Genomic DNA, 26,829 nt, shown 5'->3' on the forward strand with positions numbered 1-26,829 from the left:
GAGGTGTTGCCCCAGCGGGAGGAGACAGGTCACGCCAGCTTCGGGCCCTCAGATGGCCAACTCCCGAGCGAGGAACGCACGCGGGAATCTCACCACCACCGCCCCCGTGGCTTACCGGCGGTCCCGCTGGCAGGAGCCCTCGCGTCGTGAGCAAAACTGATCCGGGAAGACCCTTCAAAAGCCACCGCCGCCGCGACGACGTGCCTCCCCCACACTGGGAGAGCAGCCTCACGAGCCGAGCACCGTCCCCCCCAAGAGAACACCACACACGCCCAACTCGACCGTCCGCGGTGGCCGGCCACCAAGGCCAAACCGGTGAGGATCACGGAAGGCTGATGCGGGTGAGGAGGGCATGCCAGAAGCACAATAAGAGTAGCGTGGAGGGTCATCGGGTCGGGTCACCGGGGTGAGAGGCAAGCGAGCGAGCAGCCACCCCCCCCATGGGCGGGTGGCGCAGCCGCAAACCAGCGGGGAGGTGAGACCTTTCCAGGCACAGCCGGCACGCCAGGGAAACGAACACGGGATCTCACCACACCCAACTCCTGGGTGGTCCCGCGCAACGCCTGGGACACCGAGCCGGCCGACCAGGGGACCGGAAACCCCCACCGCGGCAGCAGCGGGCCACCCCAAAAGAGGCCCGAGAGGGAAAAGGCAGGTGGCACACACCTCAAAGACCCCGTGAATGCCCGCGGAGCCGCCCGCGCCAGCAGGGCCCCACCGCATCCATCCACACCGCCGTGCACGGCACCCATCATCGACCACCTCTTTATCAGCCGCATGAGCAAGGGCCCACACACACCAGGATCCTCGGCTCCGGAGGGCCAGAACCCCCCCAAGCGGCACACCACCACGGGCACAGCGGCCCCAGAACACCGCGGGGCCCGGCACCCGCACGGCGCCGTCGTCGCCAACGGGCAGCGGCCCACACAGACGCTCGGGAACAGCGTCGCCAGGGGCCGGAGGGGGAGGGGGACGGGACCCCCAAAAACCCCACGGCACCCCAAGCACGAGGCCGGGAAGCCACACACCACACGCCCTCGCATCGCGACAAAGCACAGGCTCCACGCTCTGCCACTCAACACACCGTGCGCGAGGCAGGGGCTGGGACGGATCGGGAATGTCCTCCACACACCACACCAGACGACGGCCCGGGAGAGGCCCCGCGGGACCCTCCCCCAGCTCGGAGGGGGGAGGCGCGGGCACGCAGTTACCAACGCGGGCAGCCACTAACGCTCAAAAGAGGGACAGGGAGTGGCAGGGCCGCGGGAGCCCATCGGGGGCGGGCCCCGCCAACCTGGCAGCGAACGCCACCTCCCGAACGAGGATCGCTAGAGAACCTCTCCTCACTCTGAGGGTGGCCCGCACCCAACCCCGACAGGAACCCTGCCTGGACCAGCACACATCAAAGGCGTCCATCCTTCCCACCACGGGTGGCAGGGAGGGGTGGGGCGGAGGGGGGTCTGGAGCAGCAGCAACACCAACCCTGGTCGGTCGGCCTTGCCATGCGGGGCCAGAGGAAAGTCGCGCACACGGGCGGGAAGCCCGCACAGGCCCAGCTCGCCTCCCACTGCAACATTTCAGGTCCCCCGGTGCAATAAGAGCCAGGTGACACGGCAGGGAAGACAAGCCAGGACCAGGGCCGGCAGCTCATGCGGGGAAGCCACCACCCAGCGCAACCAGGGAAGAGCGCTCCTCTGGGGAACCGCCTCGACCCCCCCCCAGCAGAGACGTCAATCTCTGCAATAACTTTTCTCACTCGCACAAGCCCCACGAACCCAAGGACGGCCGGGATACACCACGGGCAGCAGGCTGGCACAAGGCAGAGGACAACGCCAGGATCGGGAACGACACCACCACTCAGTCTCAGGCACCTGAAAGAACCGACCGGGAGCGTTCCGGGAGCACCGCAAGAGGGCAGAGCGCGAGGCGCGGCTTTTCACACCACACAGCACGGGCAAGCACGGAACACCGACCCTCCCTCTCCGCGGAGAGAGCCGACCCCAGTGCCCATAACGAGTCACGGGAAGAGAGGAGCAAGATCAGGGCGCCCCCCTCCTCCAGCGTGTACAAGTCCCCGACCTCACGGCGAGGGCAGGGAGAGCGCAGCCGGACCCAGTTGCCGCACCCCTGCCTCCCCGCACACCACCGGCGCCGGCACGGTGGGACGGTGAGGGCAGGGGCCCACGGGCAGAACGAGAAGAGCGGTCCCATTCGCCATGAATGTCCGTCCCTCGCCTGGTGCAGCTTAGGCCCGGGCCCGAAGGAGATCGCAACGTCACCACATCAATCACACCGAGGGGGCGGAGAAGACAGCCACACGGCACTCGAGAGGCGGTGGGGCCCAGGAAGCTCGGCTCCCGAGAGGGCCAACAGCCTGGGATAAAAGCATAGCCAGGACAGACAACCTTTCGTGAGTAACGAGCGAGTTAAAAAGAAAAAAAAAGAAAAAAAACTAAAAAAAAAAAAAAAAAAGAAAAAATACCACGGGCTTAAGCGTCCCTGGCATTCGGGATTACCAGGACACCTCCGCTGGGCACAGGGCCGAAGAAGCTAGAGAGGAAAAAAAAAAAAAAAAGAACCACGGACAGCGCTCGGGAGTAGCGCAGGTCAGTGGCCGACCAGGCCCGCCATCAGGAAGCGGCAGGTCGGGGGAGTTGGAGCTAGGGGCGATAGGAAAAAAAAAAAAAGAGCCACAGAGGTCCGACGAGCCCGACAGCAGAAGGGGGATGCCGCACACGCACAGGCAAGGCAGGACTCGCCCCCCACCTTTTCCTCCTCAAGCCGGCCACGGCGAGGGAAGCACACCACGCGGGCCTACCTATGCACCCCAGGCAACCAACCACTCTCCTCCTCGGCGTGCCGAGGCAAGGGCCAGAATCCGGGCACCGGGAGCGGGGAGAGATCAAGGACGACGGGACTCACTCAGCCACCAAACCAACCACCACCACCACCACAACCACGAGCCACCACAGGGGCAGGGCCTGCTCAGGGCAGTGGGAGCCCGGGGTGCGGGGGGGGGAAGGCAGGGGGACCCGGACCGGGAAGAGACGGGAAAGGCCCAGCACACAGCATCCGAGAGAGCCCCAAAAGACCCACTGACAGCCACCGGGACACAGCATGCCAGCACCCTCCTGCAGGTACAAAATCCTCACGTCACCACGCCAAAACCAGGTGGTCACGCAGGGGCGACAACTCGCTGGTGACAGGGACCTCTCGGAAACCACATCGTGGACACCTGTCCCCAACACGTCCCCAACAGAGCCAGACACGGAAATCTCAGGGACAGCTGGTCGACCACATAAGGCGAAGACAGACGAAGAGAGAGGGCGGGAGCGGGGTTAGGGGACGCACCCGCCCCACTACCCTGGGTGCGCAAGGGCTCACGGCACGAGCGGTACGGGGAGCCTTCCCCCGGCAGACGCGAGGCACCCACTCCAAGAGGCACCCAACCACCACACCCACACCGCGCGGGGTCGGTGGTGAGTGCCCTGCCGCCAGCACGCACACACCCGGGACTCCCGGGCTCGGGTCCCCGACTCCCGAGGTGCTCCTTCCGCCTCGATCTTTCCCCTACGCAGGGCCCACCGGGCAAGTCCCCGCCATCGCACACACCGCAGACGGTAGGTAGGTCCCGGCCCCGAGGCTTGCCTTGGCCGTGCCCACGGCTCCTCGCGCCGGAGAAGTCTGTCCTCCGGCCTCCGGCGCCATGGAGGAGGCCGTGGAGGAAGGCCACACGGGGCCGGCGACCCAGGCCTTTGCGTCCGGCACGCGCCAAGCGCTCACTCGGAGGTGACTCCGACGACCATCCTATGTCGGGGAGGGGGGGTGTAGGTCCCGGCCCCGAGGCTCGCCTTGGCCATGCCCATGGCTCCTCCCGCCAGAGAGGTCTGTCCTCCGGCCTCCGGGGCCGTGGAGGGAGACCACACGGGGCCGGCGACCCAGGCCCTCGCGCCCGGCATGCGCCAAGCTCTCACTCAGAGGTGACTCCGGGGAGGGAGGTGGTGGTCCGAGTCCGGGCCGGGACCAGCCCCACCACCTAGCGGCTCACCCGGGGACCCTTTCCCCCGACTCCCGAGACGTCCCTCTTTTTCTCCTTTTTTCGCCCTCCAAGACCAGAGTCCAGGGAGGGGAGGAGGACAAGGCGTCGGGCCCAGACAGAACTACTGGTCGACCCGACAAAGCCGCCACCCCCGGAACAGACCGGGCACGGAAGAGAGAGCGGCGACGCACGGCCCCACCCCGCGGTCGCCTGCGGGCGCAAAGTCCGACAGAACAGCCGCCCCGGCGCCACAGCGACACCACGACGACAGTCGCGCCCGGCACCCGGCAGAGGCTGGGCCTCCGCCAGGCTCGCTGCCGCCAGACCTCCTCCTTCACTCGCTCGCTCGGCTGAGAACGAGGGGACTGTCATATCAAAGCGGACTCCAGGGGGAGCACGAAAACCGCCTTCCAACGACCGACTCCACCGAGCCGCCGTACCCCGGATCGGCGTGCGCCGGCCGGCTCTGAGCTCCGGAGACACAGAACACGGAAACGAATCGCCTCACTCCCCACCGCCACGCACCGAGAGGCACAACCTAGGTCAGGACCTGCAGCCGGGTCCTCTCTGCGACCTCACGAATGACACCAGAGCCACCAGAGACCTAGACCGAGATCGAGCCGCCGCCGCCGCCGCCGCCGCCGCCGCCACCGCCGCCGCCGCCGCCGCTGCCGCCGCCAGCGACCAAAGTGAAACCAGGAACCAGGACGGGATTCGCCCGAACGGAGCGGCCCGAACCCGAGAACCGGGAACCCTGGATCGGTCCCAAGCAGGAAGGGGCGGCAAAGACGGCAGGCCTGCACCACGAGAGAAAACGAACCGGCCACCCGCACGACCTCCGCCGCCCGTGGCAAGACCCCCACGCCCGCCCAACATGGCCAGAAAAGGGCAAGTGAGCGCTTGTCCCACCGTCTGCCCGCCCGTCTTTTTTTGGGGGGGGGTTGTTTGTACGTTCTGTTTTCTTTTTCCCCCAGATGGAAACCAGAAAGAAAAAGAAAAAAAAAAAAACTCCCAAAGATGGGTCGGCTCCAGCAAGAGACGAGCCCCCGGGAGGCACCCCGCTCACTTGTGAAAGTCCGCCCCCACAACACGCTCCCTCCCCCCGCCCCCACCCGCCACCCCTCACAGGCAGGGAAAAGGCAGGGGGAGGCCAGAGAGAGGTTTCTTCTAACACAGAGAGAGTAGGTACACGTCCCGCACACAGGTCTGGAAAACCACCGTGACAGCGCCATGGGAAGCGTGAGTCCACTCACCCATCACTAAATGACAGGAAAGCTAAACGAGAGCCGCTGGCTGGGTGGGGAAGGAAGGGGAGGTGGCACCCATGTGACGCTTATCCCCGGGCACCGGACGGAACGACCTTCTCACCGGTTTGTACTTTAGCCTGTCATAACAGCTAGCCTTTTCTAATAGGCTCTGCCACTCTCTCTGGAGCAGGATTCGGGGCATGAGGCGATGAATCTGAACCCGACACACAGGTGTTGGAGGGTAGAGGCATCATCACTCACATGCCTTTGGTGGAGGACCTGGACCCGAGCGTGGCGGTGCACAGTGTGTGAGTGTGTGTGTCTGTGTGTGTGTGTGTGTGTGTGTGTGTGTGTGTGTGTGTGTGTGTGTGTGTGTGTGCAGGGCTGGGGGGAGGGCAGGTAGGGAACCCTAGGAGGAAAGACAGGGAGAGACAGACGAGGGGGCCCAGCCCAAACAGAGTGGGGGGGTCAGAGGGGCGATCCTATCTCCCGGGGATGAAGCATGGTTAGAACCCACAGGACAGGCCCGGCGGGCATACTTCTCTTTGGAGTTCGCACTGGGAACATATGCGGGCAGAAGCGCCCCAGCACACACATCGCATAGCAGACGGGTAGAGAGGCAGAGCCAGGGGGTCAGGCATGGCAAACACTCTATTCCGTCAACACACACACACACACACACACACACACATTACGGTGTGTGTACAATATCCACAAGGTAAAAGTTTATTCATCCATTCCCCAAAGAAGAAGAATAAGATTATGTCAGTTACAGGGAAGTAGATCGATGGACTGATGGACTAGGAGCGGGGGGGGGGGGGGCAGAGGGAGGGGGGGGTGCCGGCGGCGGAGAAGAACCTAGAACAGGTGATGCCAGGGGAAGACAGGCCGGCGGAAAGACAGACAGACCGACCAACCAACGGCACCTGTTTTCTCTCCTATGTGGATGCTAGACCTAAACTATAACTGGACATGGTAAGCTACACAGCACTCCGGGCAAACAGAGTGTGTGTGTCCCCGTGTGTGTGACACACATACTGTCCTTTTGTCAGAAGGTGTAACTTCTCTGAGCATTTAAGATATTGCAGAGAAGACACAAGACGTAATATCCGTAAGTGGCACGACTGTGAACGTATTATAACAACCGGACGTGTGAGGATCAAAGCTGGAATTAGGAGGACAGAAATGTACCTGTCCTCACGCTTTGGGTCATGATCACAAGTACATTTGGTTTAGGATCTTTCAAAACACATCGATTTATCCTTCTGGACACGATGGTCTAGGACCACACTAGTCAACAGCCACTTCAAAGCCAGATCCTCTGTTGGATATGTTTCAATTGGTTTATGTTGCATCCTCCAATATTTTTCTCTTCTTTTTATTCTACCTTCTCACTAAAGATCCAGTGGTATAAAGCTACTTTTATTCTCTTAATATTCCATAACTGAAGTGATCTGCTTTGTTTTGCAGCTTTCTCAGCTTAATTCACTGAGGCCTATTTAGTCACACATGATGAGAGGTCCAGAAACATCTTTGGGGCCACGGATGGCTTTTGTAAAGTCCATTTGGGGAAATAACAAATATAATCTACCATGTCCTAAAATGTAACAGATTATCTCTATGGGGCCGATAGAAATATCCAGATGTGCCCTGTCAACAGCCAGTTATTTTAATTTACTTAAGGGAAATCAAGTGAATAAAAGTCTATGTAGTTCAAGAAATTTTATTCTGATACCTATATAAAAAGATTACCTGAGTGGGTGAGGACATGTGCATGAAATTTCACCTAGGGCAGCACTTGATATTTATAACTCTCCCTAAACTATTGCATTGCCTGTTTTCCATTTTCTTGGCACTCCTTTAGAAATGTTCCCGTCTCAATCTTTCACCCACTGCAGCCGTGGGACACTTTTTCATAATAAGGACGTAAAGACATTTGTGTTACTGTATATAAATTACAACCGTAAATAAACTGGTACAGTTTGCTCGTAAGACATAATATCCAAACGAATTCCGTGTCCAGAAAATAACGAAAAGAAACAACCCCTGCGGGCCCCCCTCCCCCTCCGCTCGGCCCTCCCTTCAAGAAAATTTCCTTGTTTGCTGTTGTTTCGTTTTGTTTTGTTGTAAATAAATAAAGCCGAAGAAGAGAGCCGGCGATACCTCATCGCTACTCTCGCCAGAGTCTCGTGGACTCTCGCGAGAGTCGCCAGCCCCCGCCATCAGCACCGAATCATTCCCTGTCACTCCACACGGTGTCCAGTAGGTGGCACCCCAAAACAAGGAAAAAGAACGTCAGGCCCAAGATAGATCAAGACACTTAGGAAGGTCTTGTGAGGAAGGAAGGAACACCAACCCCTCCCCCGCGAGCGCGCGCACACACACACTCACACACACACACACACACACACACACACACACACCAGCACATCCCCGCCCACACAGGTCATGAATGGCAAACCCCTATGGCAGACAAAACACATGGGGTGTGGAGAGAGACGGGAAATCAAAAACAAAAACAAAAACAAAAAACATTTCCCTGGCTTGACCTATGAATGGGCCTGGGCTGGCATTCTGTCCTCTGGGCCCTACAGTCAATCCATGGCGGTCGCTCCTCTCTCCTCATCACTGTAATCCTATCTGATATTTGCCAGAGCCGAACGTGCAGTGGGGACACTTTGGTTCATCGATCTAAACTAAGGCCCGGGGCGGAGGGGATGGTGGTGGTGGAGGGGAAGCCGAGGAAGTCTGTTGCTATAGTTGGTGGTGGCGGCGGTGGTGGTGGCAGTGCAAAGTGTGTGTGGGGGGAGGGGGGGGACGTAGATCACATGCTGCCATGCGTGCCTGTGCCTGTGTGGTAGGAAACAGCAGCAAAGATCAAGGGGTGCAGGGTGTGTGTGTGCACACGCCAGTCAGTCCTGGGGCTTGAACTCAGAGCCTGAGTGCTGTCCCTTGGCTCTTGTGCTCAAGACTGGCACTCTGGGGCTGGGAAGGTGCTCAGTGGTAGAGCGCTTGCCTTGCATGCATGAGGCCCTGGATTCGATTCCTCAGCACCACATAAGCAGAAAAAAGCCGGAAATGGCATTGTGGCTCAAGTGGTAGAGTGCTAGCCTTAACCTGAAGAGATGAGGGACAGCACCCAGGCCCAGAGTTCAGGCACCACGACCGGACCCCCCCGCCCCCGCACCAAAAAAAAAAAAAGAGAGACTGGCAGTCTGCCATTTGAGCCAAAACTCCACTTCTGGCCTTTGGGTTGCTTAATTGAAGACATGAGGCTCACCAAAGTGCAATGCCTATATACCTCTGATCATATAACAAGAAGTCTTCCCCTTTCTTTGTGTTTGTTATCATCGACGTTATTTTGTTTTCTCTTCTCCCCCCACCATTGTTTCTTCCTTCATCTATTTCCGGGAGGGGCAAGAAATGGAGGGACCCAGGATGAAGAAGTGCAACAGTGGCACTCACTAGACACTATGTTGACACACAACCTGTGGGTGGGGAACAAACAGAACTTGAGGGAGGGAAAACCTGTGAGAGAGCCAGGGAAGGGGTGACATTGTCCAAAAAAAAAAGTACTCTTTTTTAGGGGGTGGGGAGATATGGGAGGGCAGGAATGGAAACAAAGGGGGAGGCAACAATGCTTGATAAGAAATGTACTCATTTCCTTGCTCGTGTCATTGTAACCACTCTAAGTATTTTCACAATTAACACAACTCATTAATGGGCCCCGGTGGCTCACGCCTGTAATCCTAGCTACTCAGAAGGCTGAGAGCTGAGGATCACGGTTCAAAGCCAGCCCGGGCAGGATAGCGCCCAAGCCCAGAGTTCAAGCCCAACGACAAAAAAAAAAAAAAAAAAAAAAAAAATTATTAATTAAAAAAAAATGTACTCTTCCTACCTCACTTATATAATGTAATCTTTCCTATCCTTTTTTTTTTTTTTTTTTTGGTCAGTGGTGGGTCTTAAACTCTGGGCCTGGGCACTGTCCCTAAACTCTTCAGCTCAAAGCGAGCTCTCTACCGCTTGAGCCACAGCGCCACTTTCGATTTTCTAGTGCCTTATTGGAGATAAGAGTCTAGCCGGGCGCTGTTGGCACATGCCTGTAATCCTAGCTACTCAGGAGGCTGAGATCTGAGGATCGCGGTTCAAAGCCAGCCCGGGCAGGAGAGACCGTGAGACTCCTATCTCCAATAAACCACAAGAAAACCGGAAGTGGCGCTGTAGCTCAAGTGGTAGAGCGCTCACCTTGAGCTGAAGAGCTGAGGGACAGCGCCCAGGCCCAGAGTTCAAGTCCCACTACCGACCAAAAAAAAAAAAAAAAAAAAGAGTCTGGTGACTTTCCTGCCCTGGCTGGCTTTGAACCGTGATCCTCAGCTCTCAGCCTCCTGAGCAGCTAGGATTACAGATGCGAGCCACCGGTGTGGGCTGGCATACTGTAACCGTTCTGTATGTCACCATTTCCCTAACAGTTTGTAAAAAATCAAAGGAGAGAGGGAGGGGGAGATAACAACCCCTCACGCCTGAGAAGTGAAACCCAACGGGCTTCTAACCGATCTGAGATCCTTTGAAGGTTTTTGCAATGTTAATCACAATCACAAACACGGACGGACAGTTTCTCCAGTCACTCCTTAAGAGGAACTGGGAACAGGGACAGGGAGAAGATAGGCAGATCCTGGCCTGACCTAGGGGGGAAGATGGAGGGGAGACAAGACTCCTGAACTCCTTTTTCCCCTCACTCTCCTCCGTCCAGAGGGTGGGAGCTTAGGGGTCGGCCACGGGGACATCCCACGGTCACAGTCATGCCTCCCGGAGGGGCAGAGGGCAGAGCACAGGCAAGCATGCCAGCTTCCCCGCCCGCCCCTCCCATTCTGTCCCTGGTGGGCTTGGGCGGGAGGCATACTAGTGGCAGTGGGCGGGTGGAAGTAGTCTGACAACTCCAGCTTGCAGGAAGTCAATGGCTGCTGGTGGTAGGCAGGGAGGGTCCCAGCAGAAAAAGACCAGAGAGAGAGCGCGCAGACTTTTCCTGCCCAAGGGCAAAAGAGGCCACTTTTGTAAAGACGGGGAGGGGGATGGGAGGCTGATTCACTCCCCCCACCCCACCCCGCGCGCTAATGAAGTTACAGGAACTGAGGGCTGGCCGCCCCACCCCCCACCCCGCCAGGGTGTTTCGCAGAGGACTCAGGGAAGGGCGGGGGTGGGGGTGTGGTGGGCTGGTTTAAGCCTGGAGCCCCAGTCAACTCAGGAACTTCAGGCAACTTTCCTTTGTCTTGTAAATGTCGTCATGGCAACGACTTAAGCGCCCTGGCGGGGGGGGGGGGGGGGGGGTGGGGGGGGGGGTGGGAGGGGGAAAGGAGAAAGAAGAAGAAACAAACACGCCCACCCCGAGCAGGCCTGCCTGAGTTGAGGCCTTGAATTCAACCTCAGTAGGGCCACTAAACTAATAAAAATTGTTCTAAGAAACTGTTGACGGAGGACCCTCGGGATAGGGTGATTAGGCTCTGTACCCGTGAGGCAAGGTGGCCGTGTGTTCCAGCTTTGTGCCAAGAGGTTGCCTTATCTCGGCCTATCTTCCTTCCCAGAATTGAACACAGAGGCAAGCAGGATAATTTCCAGGGGGAAATGAGGCCTGGGAAAGCACCACCAGGAATTCAGAGACAAGACAGTCGGACAGCTTCCTAATGAATGGCTCCACACATCCTATTTTCTTCACTTTTCAGTCCCTCATAAACGAACAGTTATTAGGAAAGAAAACTAATAGGTGGGGGTGGGTCGTGGAAGGGAAAGAGCAGCTCCCTTCCTCTGAGCTTTTGCCCAAACAATGAGTATACTGTGGGAACGGAGCAAAGAGTTTCCTCAAAGAAAGGAGGAAACTTACACCAGGGAGGGAAGTAAATTTTAAAAAGAAACAGAGCATGGGTCAAAGCACCCCCTCCCCCCCATGCATGCATGGGAAACCAACAGAATCATCTCTTAAACCCTACTACAGGCTCAAGGTAGAGAGTTTACTTTGTTTCTTTTTCCTCTGTGTGTTTTCAAGGTTTCACTTTCATTTCTGGGCATATAACCATTGGGCCTTGCCTCCGTGGGTGTTTCTCCCCCTAAAAGTATCTATCCTGTCTTTTGGGTCTTACTGTGTGTGAGTGTGTGAGTGTGTGAGTGAGTGAGTGAGTGAGTGAGTGAGTGAGTGAGTGAGGCAGCCAGGCAGCCAGGCAGCCAGGCAGCCAGGCAGCCAGCCAAGCAGCCAGCCAGGCAGTCAGTCCAGAGATCTAATGTCTCCCCTATTTTAAACGTACCTTTTGCATATGTGAGAGAAAACACACTAAACTGGTTTTCTATAGGAACATATATGTGAATACGTTCACCATGGAGTGAAAAGATAGAGTCGCTTCCAAATGATATGTACAGCAGAATACCAACACATCGAGATGACTTCTGCAAGAAGCCAAGGCCCACTTTGCAATCCCATAATGAGGAAGCCGCAGTCAGTGGCCTGGTTTGAGTCCAGGCCTCCACTTAAAAACGACCTTTACTTTGTGTTTTTATTTTTCCCTGTTTTCTTTTCCTTTCTATGACCTCTCCCCCCAACCCCCCAACCCCTTCCCTCCATAGGTCTCTCTTTCTCCTTTTCTTTCTCTGTAGTTTGAGCCCAAGAGTTACTTAATTCTCGAACTTCTGGGTTTTCCTTAGATCTGGGAACCTGTTGGACATAAAAATTTGGGAAAGCCTCAAAACAGTCACCCCACGAAAAATAATCATGCTTGTCGCCAAAAGCTTTTAAATGAGAAAACAGTGGTCAAGTGAAGCAAATGAAGGCTGTAATAGCAACCATGTTTCTAGACTACTGTACCAAGTTTTTTTTAAATATATATATATATTTTAATATATTTTTATTGTGAAAATACTGTACAGAGGGGTTACAATTACATGGGTAAGATAATGAGCACATTTCTTATAAGCATTGTAGCCTCCTGCTTTGTTTCCCCTTCCCATCCCTTCGTATCCTCCCCCCCCCGCCCCGCCGTCCCCCCACCAAAGTTGTAAAGTTCGTTTTTCGACATAACGACTTGTATATCTCATTGTTTCAATGGGTACTCCTGTAACCCTGTTTTAACAATTTTTTTTCCCTTCCCCTCCACATATATCAACACCAGGATTTTTTTTATTAAGCAAAACAACTCAGTTATTCAGCTGTGAGTATGTCCATACAAACAAGATGCAGGAGCCTTCCTTCCATGCTGGATTGGCCAAAAAAGGGGGGAGAGCTAGGAAGGTGGCTTAGTGGTAGAGTGCTCGCTCGCCTTGCAAGCATGAGGCCCTGGGTTCGATTCCTCAGCACTATATAAACAGAAAAGGGGAGCAGTGGCACCCTGTGGCTCAAGTGGCAGAACAGTAGTGAGCCTTCAGATGAAGAGCAGAGAGACAGCACCCAGACCCAGAGTCCAAGCCTCACGCCCGACGACAAAAAAACTGAAAATAATAAATATATATATGTTTGTATCACACTATATATAAGCATACATAGATATATATGTATGTATGTGTATAAATATATATGTGTATATGTATGTATATGCATGTGTGTGTGTGTCTGTGTGTCTGTGGAGAGAGAGAGAGAGAGAGAGAGAGAGAGAGACAGAGACAGAGACAGAGACAGAGACAGAGACAGACAGAGACAGAGACAGAGACAGAGAGAAAGCCAGAAGTGGTGATGTGGTTCAAATGATACAGTGCTAGACTTGAGCAAAAGAAGTTGAGTGTGATTCCTAGAAATGTTGTTTGATGATACTTTTTGTCCTATTCATGACAGATAAAACTTTCATTAACTTATGTTATGTGTTCGTATAATTACTTCATTTAATGAAATAGCTAATATATATATATTACCTTTTTGAGAATATAATTTTAATGAAATAAACTGTAAAATTCTTCATATGTGAAAAAAAAGAAGTTGAGTGACAGTGCTGAGGCCCTGACTTCAAGTCTCAGTATTGCCCACCCCCCAAAAAAATAAAGAAAAAGGAGAGAGAGGGGGGTGGGGAGAAGAAAGAGAGAAAGTAAGAAAAGGAAGGAAGGAAGGAAGGAAGGAAGGAAGGAATGGTCAATGACCTGCTTTTCTTACCTGTAGAGAAATGCCCCAAACATCTAGAAATTCAGGTTGGGGCAAAGATAAAACAGCTATCTGTACATAACTCAGCTGCCACATCTCTCCGCCCCATTCACCCCCCCCCCGCCTGTCTAACCCTGAAAACACCCATGAAGTCAAGGAGCTGTGTAGGTCTCTCTCCCTTCAAGAGCACACACACTGTATTAGAGTATGTCCTTGTCTGTCTGTCTGTCTGTCTGTCTGTCTGTCTGTGCCTTTTTTGGGGGTCTGGTTGTCTGCTTGCCTGCTTGCTTACTTACTCCATAAAAACTCCACCAGAGTGACTCCTCCAGAAATTCTTATTCAATGATCGAAATCAAGGGTCCTAAGGGAAGAGTCCCTACATGGAAGGGTTAAAAAGTCACTAACCCTCACCTGTGTTTGGTGACAAGAAGAACTCCATACCAAGAGTCTACCTTAATACATGAGGGCAGGGCAGGGAAGGAATAATTTATTCAGGTGATCTAGTCAGTCACACTAATGGGTCTCTGGTTCCCCGTCCATGTCTCCCTCTATGTGTGTGTGTGTGTGGGTGTGTGTGTGTGTGTGTGTGTGTGTGTGTGTGTGTGAGTGTGTGTGTGTGTGTCTCAGATCTAGTTGGACTTGTGGATCTCTCACTCGCTCCCCCTTCCATCTCTTATTCTTTGTGTCTTTCCACCGGTCTCTGGGTCTCTGTCTCTCCTCTCAGTCTCTCTGTCTGTCTCTCCTGTGTCTCTGTCCTCTCCCCTCCCCCACCCCTTGCTTTTCTGTGTGGACTCAAGGAAGAACTGTATTTCAGGCCCAGTGGTCTCTGCTTACTCAGCTTGCCATCCTGGAACCCGCCAGAGGCAACTTCTTCCTTGGTGTCCCCGAAGGAAGGAGGGAGCAGGAACCGGTGCCCCAAAAGAGACTCTTATCTCCAATGAATCACCCGCCTGGCCACCCGCCCGCCCTTGTCAACCCACACAGAATATGAAAGCCACACATGAGCTCAGGAACATGCAAAGACTCAGTTTAGAGGAGTCTCATGTTGAACATGGAGACTCGGTCTGTAAACAAGATGGATGCCGCTGCCATCGCTGCTGCCATTTAGACCCGAGTTTTTAGGGAATCTGTCTACCACCCAGACACATTCCAGCCCACCTCCTTGAGAATGTCTCAAGGATGGATGGCTAATTTTATTCAATCATCATCTGGATTCCCGAAGGAGAAAATGCCTCTGCACCCCCCCCCTGCAGTTCCCTTCCCAAGGCCCCACATCTGGGGGGGGGGGAGAGAAAAAAAACAACAACCAAAAAGCATGTCAATAAGCCGGGCGCTGGTGGCTCACGCCTGTAATCCTAGCTACTTAGGAGGCTGAGATCTGAGGATCGCGGTTCAAAGCCAGCCCGGGCAGGAGAGACCGTGAGACTCCGATCTCCAATAAACCACCAGAAAACTGGAAGTGGTGCTGTAGCTCAAGTGGTTCAGCACTCGCCTTGAGCTGAAGAGCTGAGGGACAGCACCCAGGCCCAGAGTTCAAGCCCCACGGCCGACAAAAAAAAAAAAAAAAGCACGTATATAATAAGTGAATATACGTATATTTATATGTGTGTCTCACACTATGTATGAGTGTATATATATATATATATATATGTGTGTGTGTATGTATATATATGTATAAATAAATGAATATATGTGTGCTTATACATATATACGTATATGTATAAATAAATGAATATGTGTTTATATATGTATATGCATATAAACACATATATATGTATACATACATACATACTCACGCACAGGCATGCACACACATAGATATATATAGATATAGATATATATAGATGTATATCTATATCGATAGATAGATAGATAGATAGATAGATAGATAGATAGATAGATAGATAGAAAGATAGATAGATAGATAGATAGATAGATAGATAGATAGATAGATAGATAGATAGATAGATAGATAGATAGATAGATAGATATCACGTACATAGACATAAGTAGCGCTGTGGCTCAAATGGTACAGTGCTAGACTTGAGCCGAAAATGCTGAGTGCCTGAGTGACAGTCCTCAGGCCCTGACTTCAAGACCCAGGATTGCCCACCCCTCCAAAAAAATAGAGAAAAAGGAGAGAGAGAGAGAGAGAGGTGGTGGGAGAAGAAAGAAAGAAAGAAAGAAAGAAAGAAAGAAAGAAAGAAAGAAAGAAAGAAAGAAAGAAAGATGGAAAGAAGGAAAGATGGAAAGAAGGAAAGATGGAAAGAAGGAAAGAAAGAAGGAAGGAAGGAAGGAAGGAAGGAAGGAAGGAAGGAAGGAAGGAAGGAAGGAAGGAAGGAAGGAAGGGTCAATGACCCTGTTTCTCTTACCTATAATGAAATGCCCCAAACATCTAGAAATTCAGGTTGGGGCAAAGATAAAGCAACTAACTGTCTGTGCCTAACTCAGCTGCCACATTCCCTCCCCCCCCCCCGCTTTAACCTTGAAAACACCCATGAAGTCAAGGAGCTGCGTGGGTCTCTCTGTCTGTCTGTCTGTCTGTCTGTCTGTCTGTCTGTCTGTCTGTCTGTCTGTCTGCCTTTTTTGGGGGGGGGTCTGGTTGTCTGGTTGCCTGCTTGCCTGCTTGCCTGCTTGCTTACTCCATAAAACTCCACCAGAGTGACTCCTCCAGAAATTCTTATTCAATGATCGAAATCAAGGGTCCTAAGGGAAGAGTCCCTACATGGAAGAGTAAAAAGTCACTAACCCTCACCTGTGTTTGGTGACAAGAAGAACTCCATACCAATAGTCTACCTTAATACATGAGGTCAGGGCAGGGAAGGAATGATTTACTCAGTTGATCTAGTCAGTCACACTAATGGGTCTCTAGGGATCCCCCTCCATGTGTCCCTCTGTCTGTCTGTCAAACAAACAAAGAACTCTGTATGAGCGTGATAGGGAGAGAGAGGAGGCAATCCAAAGGTTTATACAGGAATATAACGAGCGTGAGGAAGCTACTCAAATAATGATAAAGGATTTGCATGAGCAGCTTGAGAATACTCAAACAGAAAGGCAGGAATGGCGTGAACAGGCTGAGAACACTCAAAGGGAAAAACAGGAATGGTATTAATGTGAGGAAGCAAAGCAAAGAGTAATACATGAATTGAGAGAGCAGGATGAGAATACACAAAGATCACTAAAGGCATTCATGGGATCCATTAACAAAGAGCTGAAGGAAGTCAGGGATACCAAAAAGGAATGCTGAATGGAACCCAACAGAAGGAATGGGAGTCCAAGGAAACCATGACCAATCAACTAAGTGATCTGAAAATAAACACTGAAAACCAAATTAAGGAAGTAAAGAAGTCCATACAAGATCTAAAACAAAGCTTCAACAATAAATTTGAAGCCATCAAAGCTGACCAATTAGAAGGAAAATTAATAAAAAAACAAAGTAGAAAGTCTTGCAGAAGATCGAAACTCGGGGATTAAAAACAGCCTAGATATTATAGAGAAAGAATGTACAACCATCCAAAACAAGTCCAAGAAATATGATAGATCTATCCAAACTTGGAAGATACCATCAGAAGGCCCAATCTAATGAGAATGGGTGTAGAGGAGCACCTAGAAACAGAAGTTAATGGTCTAGGAAATTTAACAGGACCCAATCAGAGAACATCCCACACATGCAAAAAGATAAGCATATTCAGATACAAGAAGCTTTTAGAAATCCATATAGACCAGACCAGACTAGGACATCCCACCATCACGTTATAATCTACACAGGATCAATTCAGGCCAAGGAAAAGATCATTAAAACTGTCAAAAAGAAAAGATTAATCCCCTATAAAGGGAAACCAATTAGAATCACCTCAGATTTCTCAGCAGAGACAATCAAAGCAAGAAGAGCCTGGAATGATGTATACCATGCCCTAAAAACAACTATCAACGAAAAATACTGTATCTAGCTAAACTCTCCTTCTCAACTGAAGGCCAAACAAAAACCTTCCATAGCAAAGAAAAATTGAAACAATACATCTCCACCAAAACTGCACTACAAAAGATTCTTAAAGATGTCTTACACACAGAAAACCAACAAGACCACAATAAATGCCAAGAAACTGCACTCAAACTGAGAATCCAAGAACCATAGGAAGAACGCATTTTTCACAGTCCCCAAGAAGGTAGATAACATGGTAGGAACTCCCAAATACCTGTCAGTCCTATCTATTAACATTAACAGACTTAATTAAAAAGCAAGATCTTTCTATCTGCTGCCTTCAGGAGTCACATCTTGCCAATAAAATCAAAGACATTTTCAATGTTAAAAGCTGAAACAAAATCTACCAAGCAAACAGCCACCATAAACAGGCGGGAATTGCAATTTTAATATCAGATAAAATAGACTTCAAATAAAAATTAGTGAGAAGAGATAAAGAAGGTCGCTACATACATATTAAGGGATCTCAACTTCAGGAGGAAATGACAATTCTAAATATCTATTCGCCAAACAACGGAGCACCCAAATTTATCCAAGAAACACTACTTTCCCTCAAATCCCACATAGATCCAAAGACATTAATTGTTGGGGATTTTAACACACCACTCTCCCCACTAGATATATCAACTCGGCAAAACTCAACAGAGAACCCGCAGATCTAAACAACTGTATAGATCAACAAGATTTAACAGACATCTACCGAATATTTCACTCAGCAGCATCAGAATTTAAATTTTTCTGAGCAGCACATGGAACATTTTCTAAAATAGAACACATTTTAGGCCACAAAGCAACCTTGTCCAAATTCAGAAACATTGAATTTATACCTTGCATTCTCTCTGACCACAAGGGAATAAAATTAGAACTCAACACCAAAAGCCACCAAAGAGAGTCATGTAACACATGGAGGGTGAACAAAACACTGAGGATTCATGAGTGGGTCTTGGAAGAGATTAGAAAGGAAATTCAAATGTTCATTCTATTACACAAAAATGAGCACACAAATTACCAGCTCCTCTGGGACACAGCAAAGGCTGTTCTCAGAGGCAAGATTATAGCTTCGAGTTCCTACATCAACAAATTGGAGACATCTGAAACCAAAAATTTAATGAGACATCTGAACCTCCTTGAAAAGAGCAGAAAGATAAACCCCAATGCAGTAGATGGAAAGAAATAATTAAAATTAAATCAGAATTAAATGAATTAAAATCCAAAATAACTATAGAAACAATCAACAAAATAAAGAATTGGTTCTTCGAAAAACTTAACAAAATTGACAGGCCCTTAGCAAATCTTATCAGAAAAAAAAGAGTACACACCCAAATAAATAAACTCAGAGATGAGAATGGTAACATCACCTCAGAAAAACTAAGATTCAGAACATTATAAGGGAATACTTCTCAAAACTTTATGCGAATAAATTTGAGAAACTGGCAGGAATGCACTTTTCCCTAGCAAATATTGACATGCCAAAACAAAACCAATATGAGTTAAACCATCTAAAAAAACCCATATCAAGCATTGAAATAGAAACAACAATAAAAGACCCCCCATTTAAGAAAAGTCCAGGACCAGATGGTTTTATAGCAGAATTCAACAAGGCCTTCAAAGCAGAGCTCAAACCAACACTCCTCCAACTCTTCAATGAAATTGAATGAGAAAGTTCACTTCCGAACACATTCTATGAAGCCATCATAACCCTCATCCCAAAACCAGTCAGGGACTCATCAAAGAAAGAGAACTATAGACCCATTTCTTTGATGAATATTGATGCAAAACTTCTCAACAAAATTTTGGCCAATCGACGTCAACAATTCATCCAAAAAATCATACAGTATGATCAAACAGAAATCATTTCAGGGATAAAAAGCTGGTTCAATATATGCAAATCAATTAATATTATTCATCACATCAACAAGAGCAAGGATAAGAACCACATGGTTATCTCAATAGATGCAGAGAAAGCATTCGACAAGATCCAACACCCCTTTATGATGAAGCTTTTAGAAAAATTAGGAATCCATGGAACATTCCTCAGTACAATAAAGGCTGTATATGACAAACCTATAGCCAGCTTTATAATTAATGGTGAAAAACTAAAGCCATTTCCTCTTAACTCAGGAATGAGACAAAGATGTCCACTCTCTCAACTTCTCTTCAATCTAGTATTAGAATACCTAGCTACAGCAATAAGATGCAAACATAAAGGGGATCTAAATAGGGAAAGAAGAAATAAAACTCTCCCTCTTTGTAGATGACATGATCTTGTATTTAAAGAATGCCATAAACTCCACTCCCAAATTACTCAAGCTGATCCAAAACTTTAGCAAAGTAGCAGGGTATAAAATTAACACCCCCAAATCAACGTCTTTTCTTTATGCCAAAAATGAGAAAAGTGTAGCTGAAATTAGGAAAGCAACTCCATTTGTAATAGCCCCACAAAAAATAAAATACCTAGGAATTAACTTGACCAAAGAAGTGAAGGACCTCTATGATGAAAACTTTAAAAACTTGAAAAAGGAAATCAAAACAGAATTTTGAAAATGGGAAAAACTCCCATGTTCCTGGATTGGAAAGATTAACATCGTGAAAATGGCAATACTTCCCCAGGCTATATACAAATTCAATGTGACACCTATCAAAATTCCAACCTCATTCTTCAAGGAAATAGAAGAGGCAATCCAAAAATTCATATGGAACAATAAAAGAATCCGAAAAGCAACAAAGCTCCTCAATCGAAAGTACTTTGCTGGAGGAATAACAATTCCAAATTTCAAACTCTACTATAAAGCCATAGTAATCAAAACAGCTTGGTACTGGCACAAGAACAGACCTCAGGACTAGTGGGATAGAATTGAAAACCCAAAAATGAAGCTTCAGACCTATAGCTATCTAATCTTCGATAAGGGAGGTAAAAAAATAGAATGGAACAAAGACAGCCTCTTTAGTAAATGGTGCTGGCAACATTTTTTTAACTACTTGTAGAAAACTAAAGCTAGATCCTTATATATCACCCTGAACCAGAATCAACTCCAAATGGATCAAAGACCTCGGAGTCAAAGCAGACACTCTGAAAACATTACAGGATGGAATAGGAGAAACGCTAGGTTTACTTGGCTCAGGCCGAAATTTTCTGAATAGAGACCCAGAAACAACAAATCAAAGATATGTTGGACAAATGGATTTTCATGAAGTTGCAGAGCTTCTGCATGGCAAAGGACATAGCTTACAAGATCAATAAAAAGCCCACCAATTGGGAGAAGATCTTCACTAGCCATACAACGGACAAGGGTCTCCTATCTAAAATATACTTGGAACTCCAAAAATTATATCACCCAACAACAAATCCTCGAAGAAACAACTGCCCAATAAATAAGTGGGCTAATCACTTAAAGAGAAACTTCTCTGAAGAAGAAAGAAGGATGGCCAATAGACACATGAATAAATCCTCAACCTCCCTATCCATAAAAGAAATGCAAATCAAAACAATATTAAGATACCATCTCACCACATTTAGCATGGCAAAAATCTAGAACTCTAATAACAACTGATGCTGGAGGGGATGTGGACAGAATGGAACCTTACTTCATTGTTAGTGTGAGTGTAAACTTCTTCAACCACTTTGGAAAGTAGTATGGAGGTACCTCAAAAGACTCCACATAGAGCTCCCCTATGACCCTGCTATCTCACTTTGGGGCATTTACTCAAATGTTTACAAACAAGACAACACTAAAGCTACCAGAACAACTATGTTTATTGCAACATTATTTACTATAGGTAAGATATGGAACCAACCCAGATGCCCCTCAGTAGATGAATGGATCAAGAAAATATGGTTTATAAACACAATGGAATTCTATGCCTCCATCAGAAAGAATGACATTGTCCCATTTGTTAGGAAATGGAAAGACTTTGAAAAAATTATATTAAGTGAAGTAAGCCAAGCCCAAAGAAACATAGGTCCCATGGTTTCCCTTATTTGCAATATCTAGTATATACATGAGTCAAGCAGAAATGGTCAGATAAGGTTATGCTAAGAAAATGATCTCTAAGATATGTATTTATTTTTTTCTTTCATGCATTTGTTTCTAGTGCATTTATAAGGTTATATCTTTGTTGCTTTGTATGTCCCTCCCCGACAGTATAACCTCTGCTTTCACTGTATTTGATGTCATAAAATTTGTGGAGGGAAGGTTAAAAAACAAGACTTTTAAGTGAGGATGCAGGTGGACCTGTTGCAACAATGAGAAGTACAAGTTGTCATGTCAAAAACGAACTTTACAACTTTGGTTGGGGGGGGGAATTAGGTAAGGGGGGGAGGCTGGGAAGGGATGGGGAGGGGAAACAAAGAGGAGGCTACAATGCTTGATAAGAAACGTACTAATTATGTTGACCATGTAATTGTAACCCCTCTGTACACTATTTACCCAATAAAATAAAAATAAAAAATTTAAAAAGGCTTCTCTGTATAAAACATCTAAAGACATCCGTATAGAAAGGTTTGCAAATATAAATAAGACAAAGCGCATTCTTTGGAGAGACTCTAAACGTGAGAAGACTGTGACAAATGCCTCCATTTAATTATTATTGAAGTAGGCCCTGAGAGAAGAATCGAGCTAGTACAGCTTCTGTCCAGGCTTTGCCTTTGTTTTAGGGATTTTAGGGAGAAAAAATAACACCTCTAAACAAGGTTAACTCGACCTTGGATTCAACCAGCCCTGTTCTTGGAATGGAAAGAATGTCTCTAGGTCCACCTCTCCTTTACAACTTAACCCACCTTCATTCTTCTGTTAAGGACTGACCGATTAAACAGATGGGTGTAATCTGTCTCATACTGGAGACTCCACCTATTGCTTACTTGTGTGTGGTCTAGTATGACCATACAATCATTTGTGTGTGTTACAGTTATGATCCCATTGGTCACCTGCGCATGACCAGGCTCGACCTTGTGAATATTGCCTTTAAAAACCTAAGGATGTGGGCTGCTCGGGGTCGCAGTTTCAGCTCCCGAGCCTGTGCTGTGGCCCTGGCTGGTCAGTGTAGGAACCTTCTCAATAAAGTTGCTTCTTTATTAACAACTTTGTTGTGGTGGGCTCTGTCACTCCGGACGACTAAGTGGGCTTGCTTGCCTGAGTAGGGTTCTTCCTACTACATTTAATGGGGGCTCATCCGGGATAAAGCTCTTAGCTGCTCCAACCTGAGGTGGACTGGGATCACCAGTCGGGAGGACATTGTGCGAGCACTTGGCTGTTGGACAGAAGTTCCGAGGAAAGCCTCGAGATAAGCGTGGTTGACCTAGGTAGAGAAGGTGCCAGAGTGAGGCCAAAAGTAGGGTGAGGCTCGATGCAGCAGAGTCCCCTATGGCCTAGGAGGTCCAGGGATGCCTGGACCCCTTAATTCCACCAGTCATAGCACTCCTAGTTTGACGGGGGGCATGCTTGTCGAGAAAATAGGTTGAGAAAAAAAGTAACTTTTGGTTTGGGGATCCCTCCTCGTTCTGTGTATAATTGTGTCTGTCTGTGTCTCATTGTTCTTTTACTTTTGCTTGCCATGTATGTAATTGGATTTACTTTACAGGAAAAATATGGGGCAAAGTGAGTCCACTCCCAGGACACCCCTAGACCTTGTCCTAGTTCGTTTAAAAACAAAAACTGCTGATTCTGCTTTTGTAACTTGCTTGTTTTTCAATTATGAAATTGCCACTGACCACCTGCAAGTGGCCCCAGTTAGATCTCAGCCTCAGGCCTTGGCTCAGAGGGTCTGAGCATGGGGGAGAACATGTCAGTCTGAGGGGACGGCTGTTACGGACTTTTATCCTTTGCCCCAAGTGTACTGGGAATTCTCCTCTGCCTTGGAAGGCCCTTGGGTCATCGTTTGCAGGAATCTAAAAGAAAAATTCTCCAGAGTTTAGTGGGGGGCGGGGGTTGAGTCCTCTGGTAAGTGAATGGTGGTGAGATGTCACCCCATTCACTGAGACCTGATTTTGTCTTTGTGGCCACTTCTCTGTCTTGTTTACTTCGGTGTGTTTTCTGTTCTGTTTCCAGAAGTAGGGAAGTTTGGGTGAGCATGGCAGGCTCATTTAGCAGAATCTGGATTCAGCTTGCTGAGTGGGAGCAACACAGAGTTCCGGTAGGGATAAACTGGGTCCCATTAGTCCCCAACTCAGCCTTTGGTTCTTGTCTCGCTGTTTTAGAATTGGTACCTTGGTTTTTGTGTTTATCTGTGTTTTTGATATTTATTTATTTGAACATCTCTGGGGGAATAAAAGTTCCAGCTGGGCTCGGTCACAGATCTGCTATGCCCACCCTCCCTGTGAGGCATGGAAAGTTATTGGGCTAGTTTGGTTCCCTTCAAGCCTCAGGCTGCATTTTCTCCTTGTGGAGGCTGCCGGCAGGGAGGGTGTAGAATGCTGTGTGCCTGATTTGGACTTTTTCAGCTACTCTTGACAAAGTAACAATTTGTAAAGTGCTCTTGTCTAAAATTCGATAAACAAATCTGGCCAGTTTAGTTTTAGGTGACCCCCTCCCCCAGCCGTCCTCCCACAGAAGGGTTTCAAAAGACTAATTAGTGAATTGCCTTGTTAAACAAGCAAGATCTGGGAAAATGAATCCCAACAAAGGTACCTAGTTTAAAAGAAATACTGTCTCAAATTTTTGTTTAAAAACTTTAGACGGTGAACGTACAACTGATTTTGATTTTTGTGTGCTTTAAGATCTGTGTGAGTGTTTTGTGTGTGTCTGTGAATGTGTTCAAAGATAAGAATTGTCAGCATGCTGTAACAATTGGGTGAGTTTAAATTTAAATTCAAAAGGTTATGAGGTTTGGACATTAACAAATTTTTTAAAGAATCTTCATAGTGTTTTAATGACTTTTTAAGGATTCTTTAACTTGAAAAATAGAAAATCTGGCATTTTAAAAACTAATATTTTAAAATGCATGAGACTGTTTATACTGTAATCAAGTTATCTGGCTTAACAAAAATGCATTGTCTATTTGGGATTTAGTTCCCTTGGCTAAACTTTGGGGATAAATATTAGAAATTTAAATGTAAAGGTTAGTTTAACCCTGTCAAAGACCATCCCTGTTCTGTCTGCCTAAAACTGTGTATTTCATTCATGAACCAACAGATGACCTGTCTTTAGAGGTAAGGGGTGAATAGGCAGAAGTGCAGTTCAGCTGGTCATGCATGGTGGGACAGGCCCTGGGAGGAGTCCATGCATGGTGAAAGAGGGCAAGCTGGCACAAACGCAGTTCATCTAACCCTAGAGTCGGTTTGGGTGTGTGCCCATTTCATAGAAGGTGCTGAGTGGCTCATCTTTGTTCTCTCTTTTCCCTGCAGATAGACACTGAAAACATGATGGTTAAAATGAGTGATGTGATGATCTGATTAGTATTGCTAAAGCTTCCCCTTGGATGTGTTAACATTAAAATTAGGAAGGCCTTAAAAAGAGGGTAAAAAGTTATTTGTACAATGTGGCTTACTTTCAATTATGTTCCACAATTAGGATATGTTCTTAAAAGTCATAAAGGTGTTAAGTCTAGCTTTTTGGTACAGTTATGGTGATTGTAATTTTTGCATTAAGGAAAAAAAATTGTCATTTGAGTTCAAGATTTTTAATGTGTATCTGTTTTAAAACAAGCAGCCAAGAGGCAATGAGTGACACTTGGCCTCAAGATTTCAAGGGATCTTTTCAAAATGAAAATGAAAACTAAAGTATAAAATAGTAAACGAGATTAATAAGCACCTTAAAAATTAGGAATAGATTTTTTGATATAAAGTTTAACAGTCAAATTGTTTTTAAAATTTGTCTCAAAGTGCACGGAGAAAAAATTAGGATTACCAAAAAGAATTGCTATTCTAGTTTGCTCTTATAGGTTTTTTTATGTTTCCAGCAAGCCCAGAGCAAAGCACAGAGGATTCTTACAAGTTTGTCCGATGTAACTTTGCCTCTTAAGTTCCAGGTAAGAGCATGCTTAAAAGCTACTTCTATGTTGACCACCTTGTTTCTTTTAATTGGAGCAAAGTGACCTTTTATGAGATTCATTGATCTGCAAACTGGTTCAAAGCCAGCCTGGGCAGAAAAAGGTCCTTGTGAGATTGTCACCTCTACTCAACCAGCAGGGTGCTGAAAAAGCAAGCAAAGTTGCTTTAGGACTCAAAGTGGCAGAGTGCTAGCTTTGAGCTGGAGAGCTGAAGGACAGCAGTCAGGCCCCGACTTCAAGTCCTGCGACCAGCTAAGGGAAATGCCAATGAGGCATTTATCCCAGTGTGGAGAAGACACTCCTGGGACAAAGCAATGGAGGAGCATCCAGAGGCAGTAACCACTGCTTGGATGGCAGAAATGTCAGATCCTAGAGTCATTTGTGCATGGCCCTTCAAAACTGGTCAGAGCCGGGAGATCATGGCAAGAGTTTGTAAGCATGCCTAATGTCCATGACTATCTACCTTGTAAGGGACAGGAACTTGCCAATCCTCTGTGGTACTAGTAAAAAGCTAATGTTATAAAATGTGGGGGATAGTTTAAATCTCAACCCCTTTATGTGCCAAAAGCTCTAATTGGCAGTAACTTTTGAGCTGACACCAGTTACACGAAATTCATCTGCTCAGAAAAATTTTGTAAACATGAGAGTGTGTTTCTATTGATATCTGTCTAAAGGCCGGCAAAGGTAACTTAGGCATTGTTTGGGTCACTAGAGATCACATTCCTAAGTCATCCAGAAATATGCTTTCTCAAACAGGAGTGCTAAACAAGCTATGCTGGTGTCGCTGGAGAAAAGGTCTGTGCAGTTGTCAGAAGTCAAATATTGTTCTTAATGACATCTAACCCTGATAGCCTCTTTGTAAAATAGGCTAAGGTTATAGGTTCCTGGCTAGGTAGGATCAACGCCCCTGAAGTCACCTTGAAGAAGTTACAGAAGATGGAGCTTCACCCTTCTACCCCCTTTTTACGATCAAGAGTCTAGAGTCAGTTTTGGAAAAATGAGGAAAAATATTTTTTTTTAGAAAAAGGCATAAAGAATAGTGTTAACAATTGTAGGTGTACAAGTGTGGAGACTGCATCTGTTAGAGATGGTTACAAGACTTAGTCTTCTGTGTCTATTTACAAAAATATCTGGTTGGTAATAAGTTGTGATTTTGGTAAATTGTCCTGGGCTATTGTCTAAATGTTCTTAAAAACCAACGTGGCCACAGCCTGCCAAGCCTATTTATTACTTGCATCCTTAACCAGTCTGTGTAGAAATTTGCAGCCCAGCATGAGGTAACAGTCCCTTGGAGCCACTGTGAGACCCTCTGCTGCTGCTGCTGCTGCTGCTGCTGCTGTATACCCTAATGGGTAAAGTTCAACGACGGCCTGACAGTCACCTGGAGGAACTCCTGCCTGATTCCATCACCTCAGTCGGCTTCGGGGTTAACAGCTGCTAAATCTAAGATCTTGTGGGACATTCTTTTGGG

This window comes from Dipodomys merriami, unplaced genomic scaffold, assembly GCF_024711535.1.
Source record: "Dipodomys merriami isolate MVZ:Mamm:240054 unplaced genomic scaffold, mDipMer1.0.p SCAF_23, whole genome shotgun sequence".
Taxonomy (NCBI): domain Eukaryota; kingdom Metazoa; phylum Chordata; class Mammalia; order Rodentia; family Heteromyidae; genus Dipodomys; species Dipodomys merriami.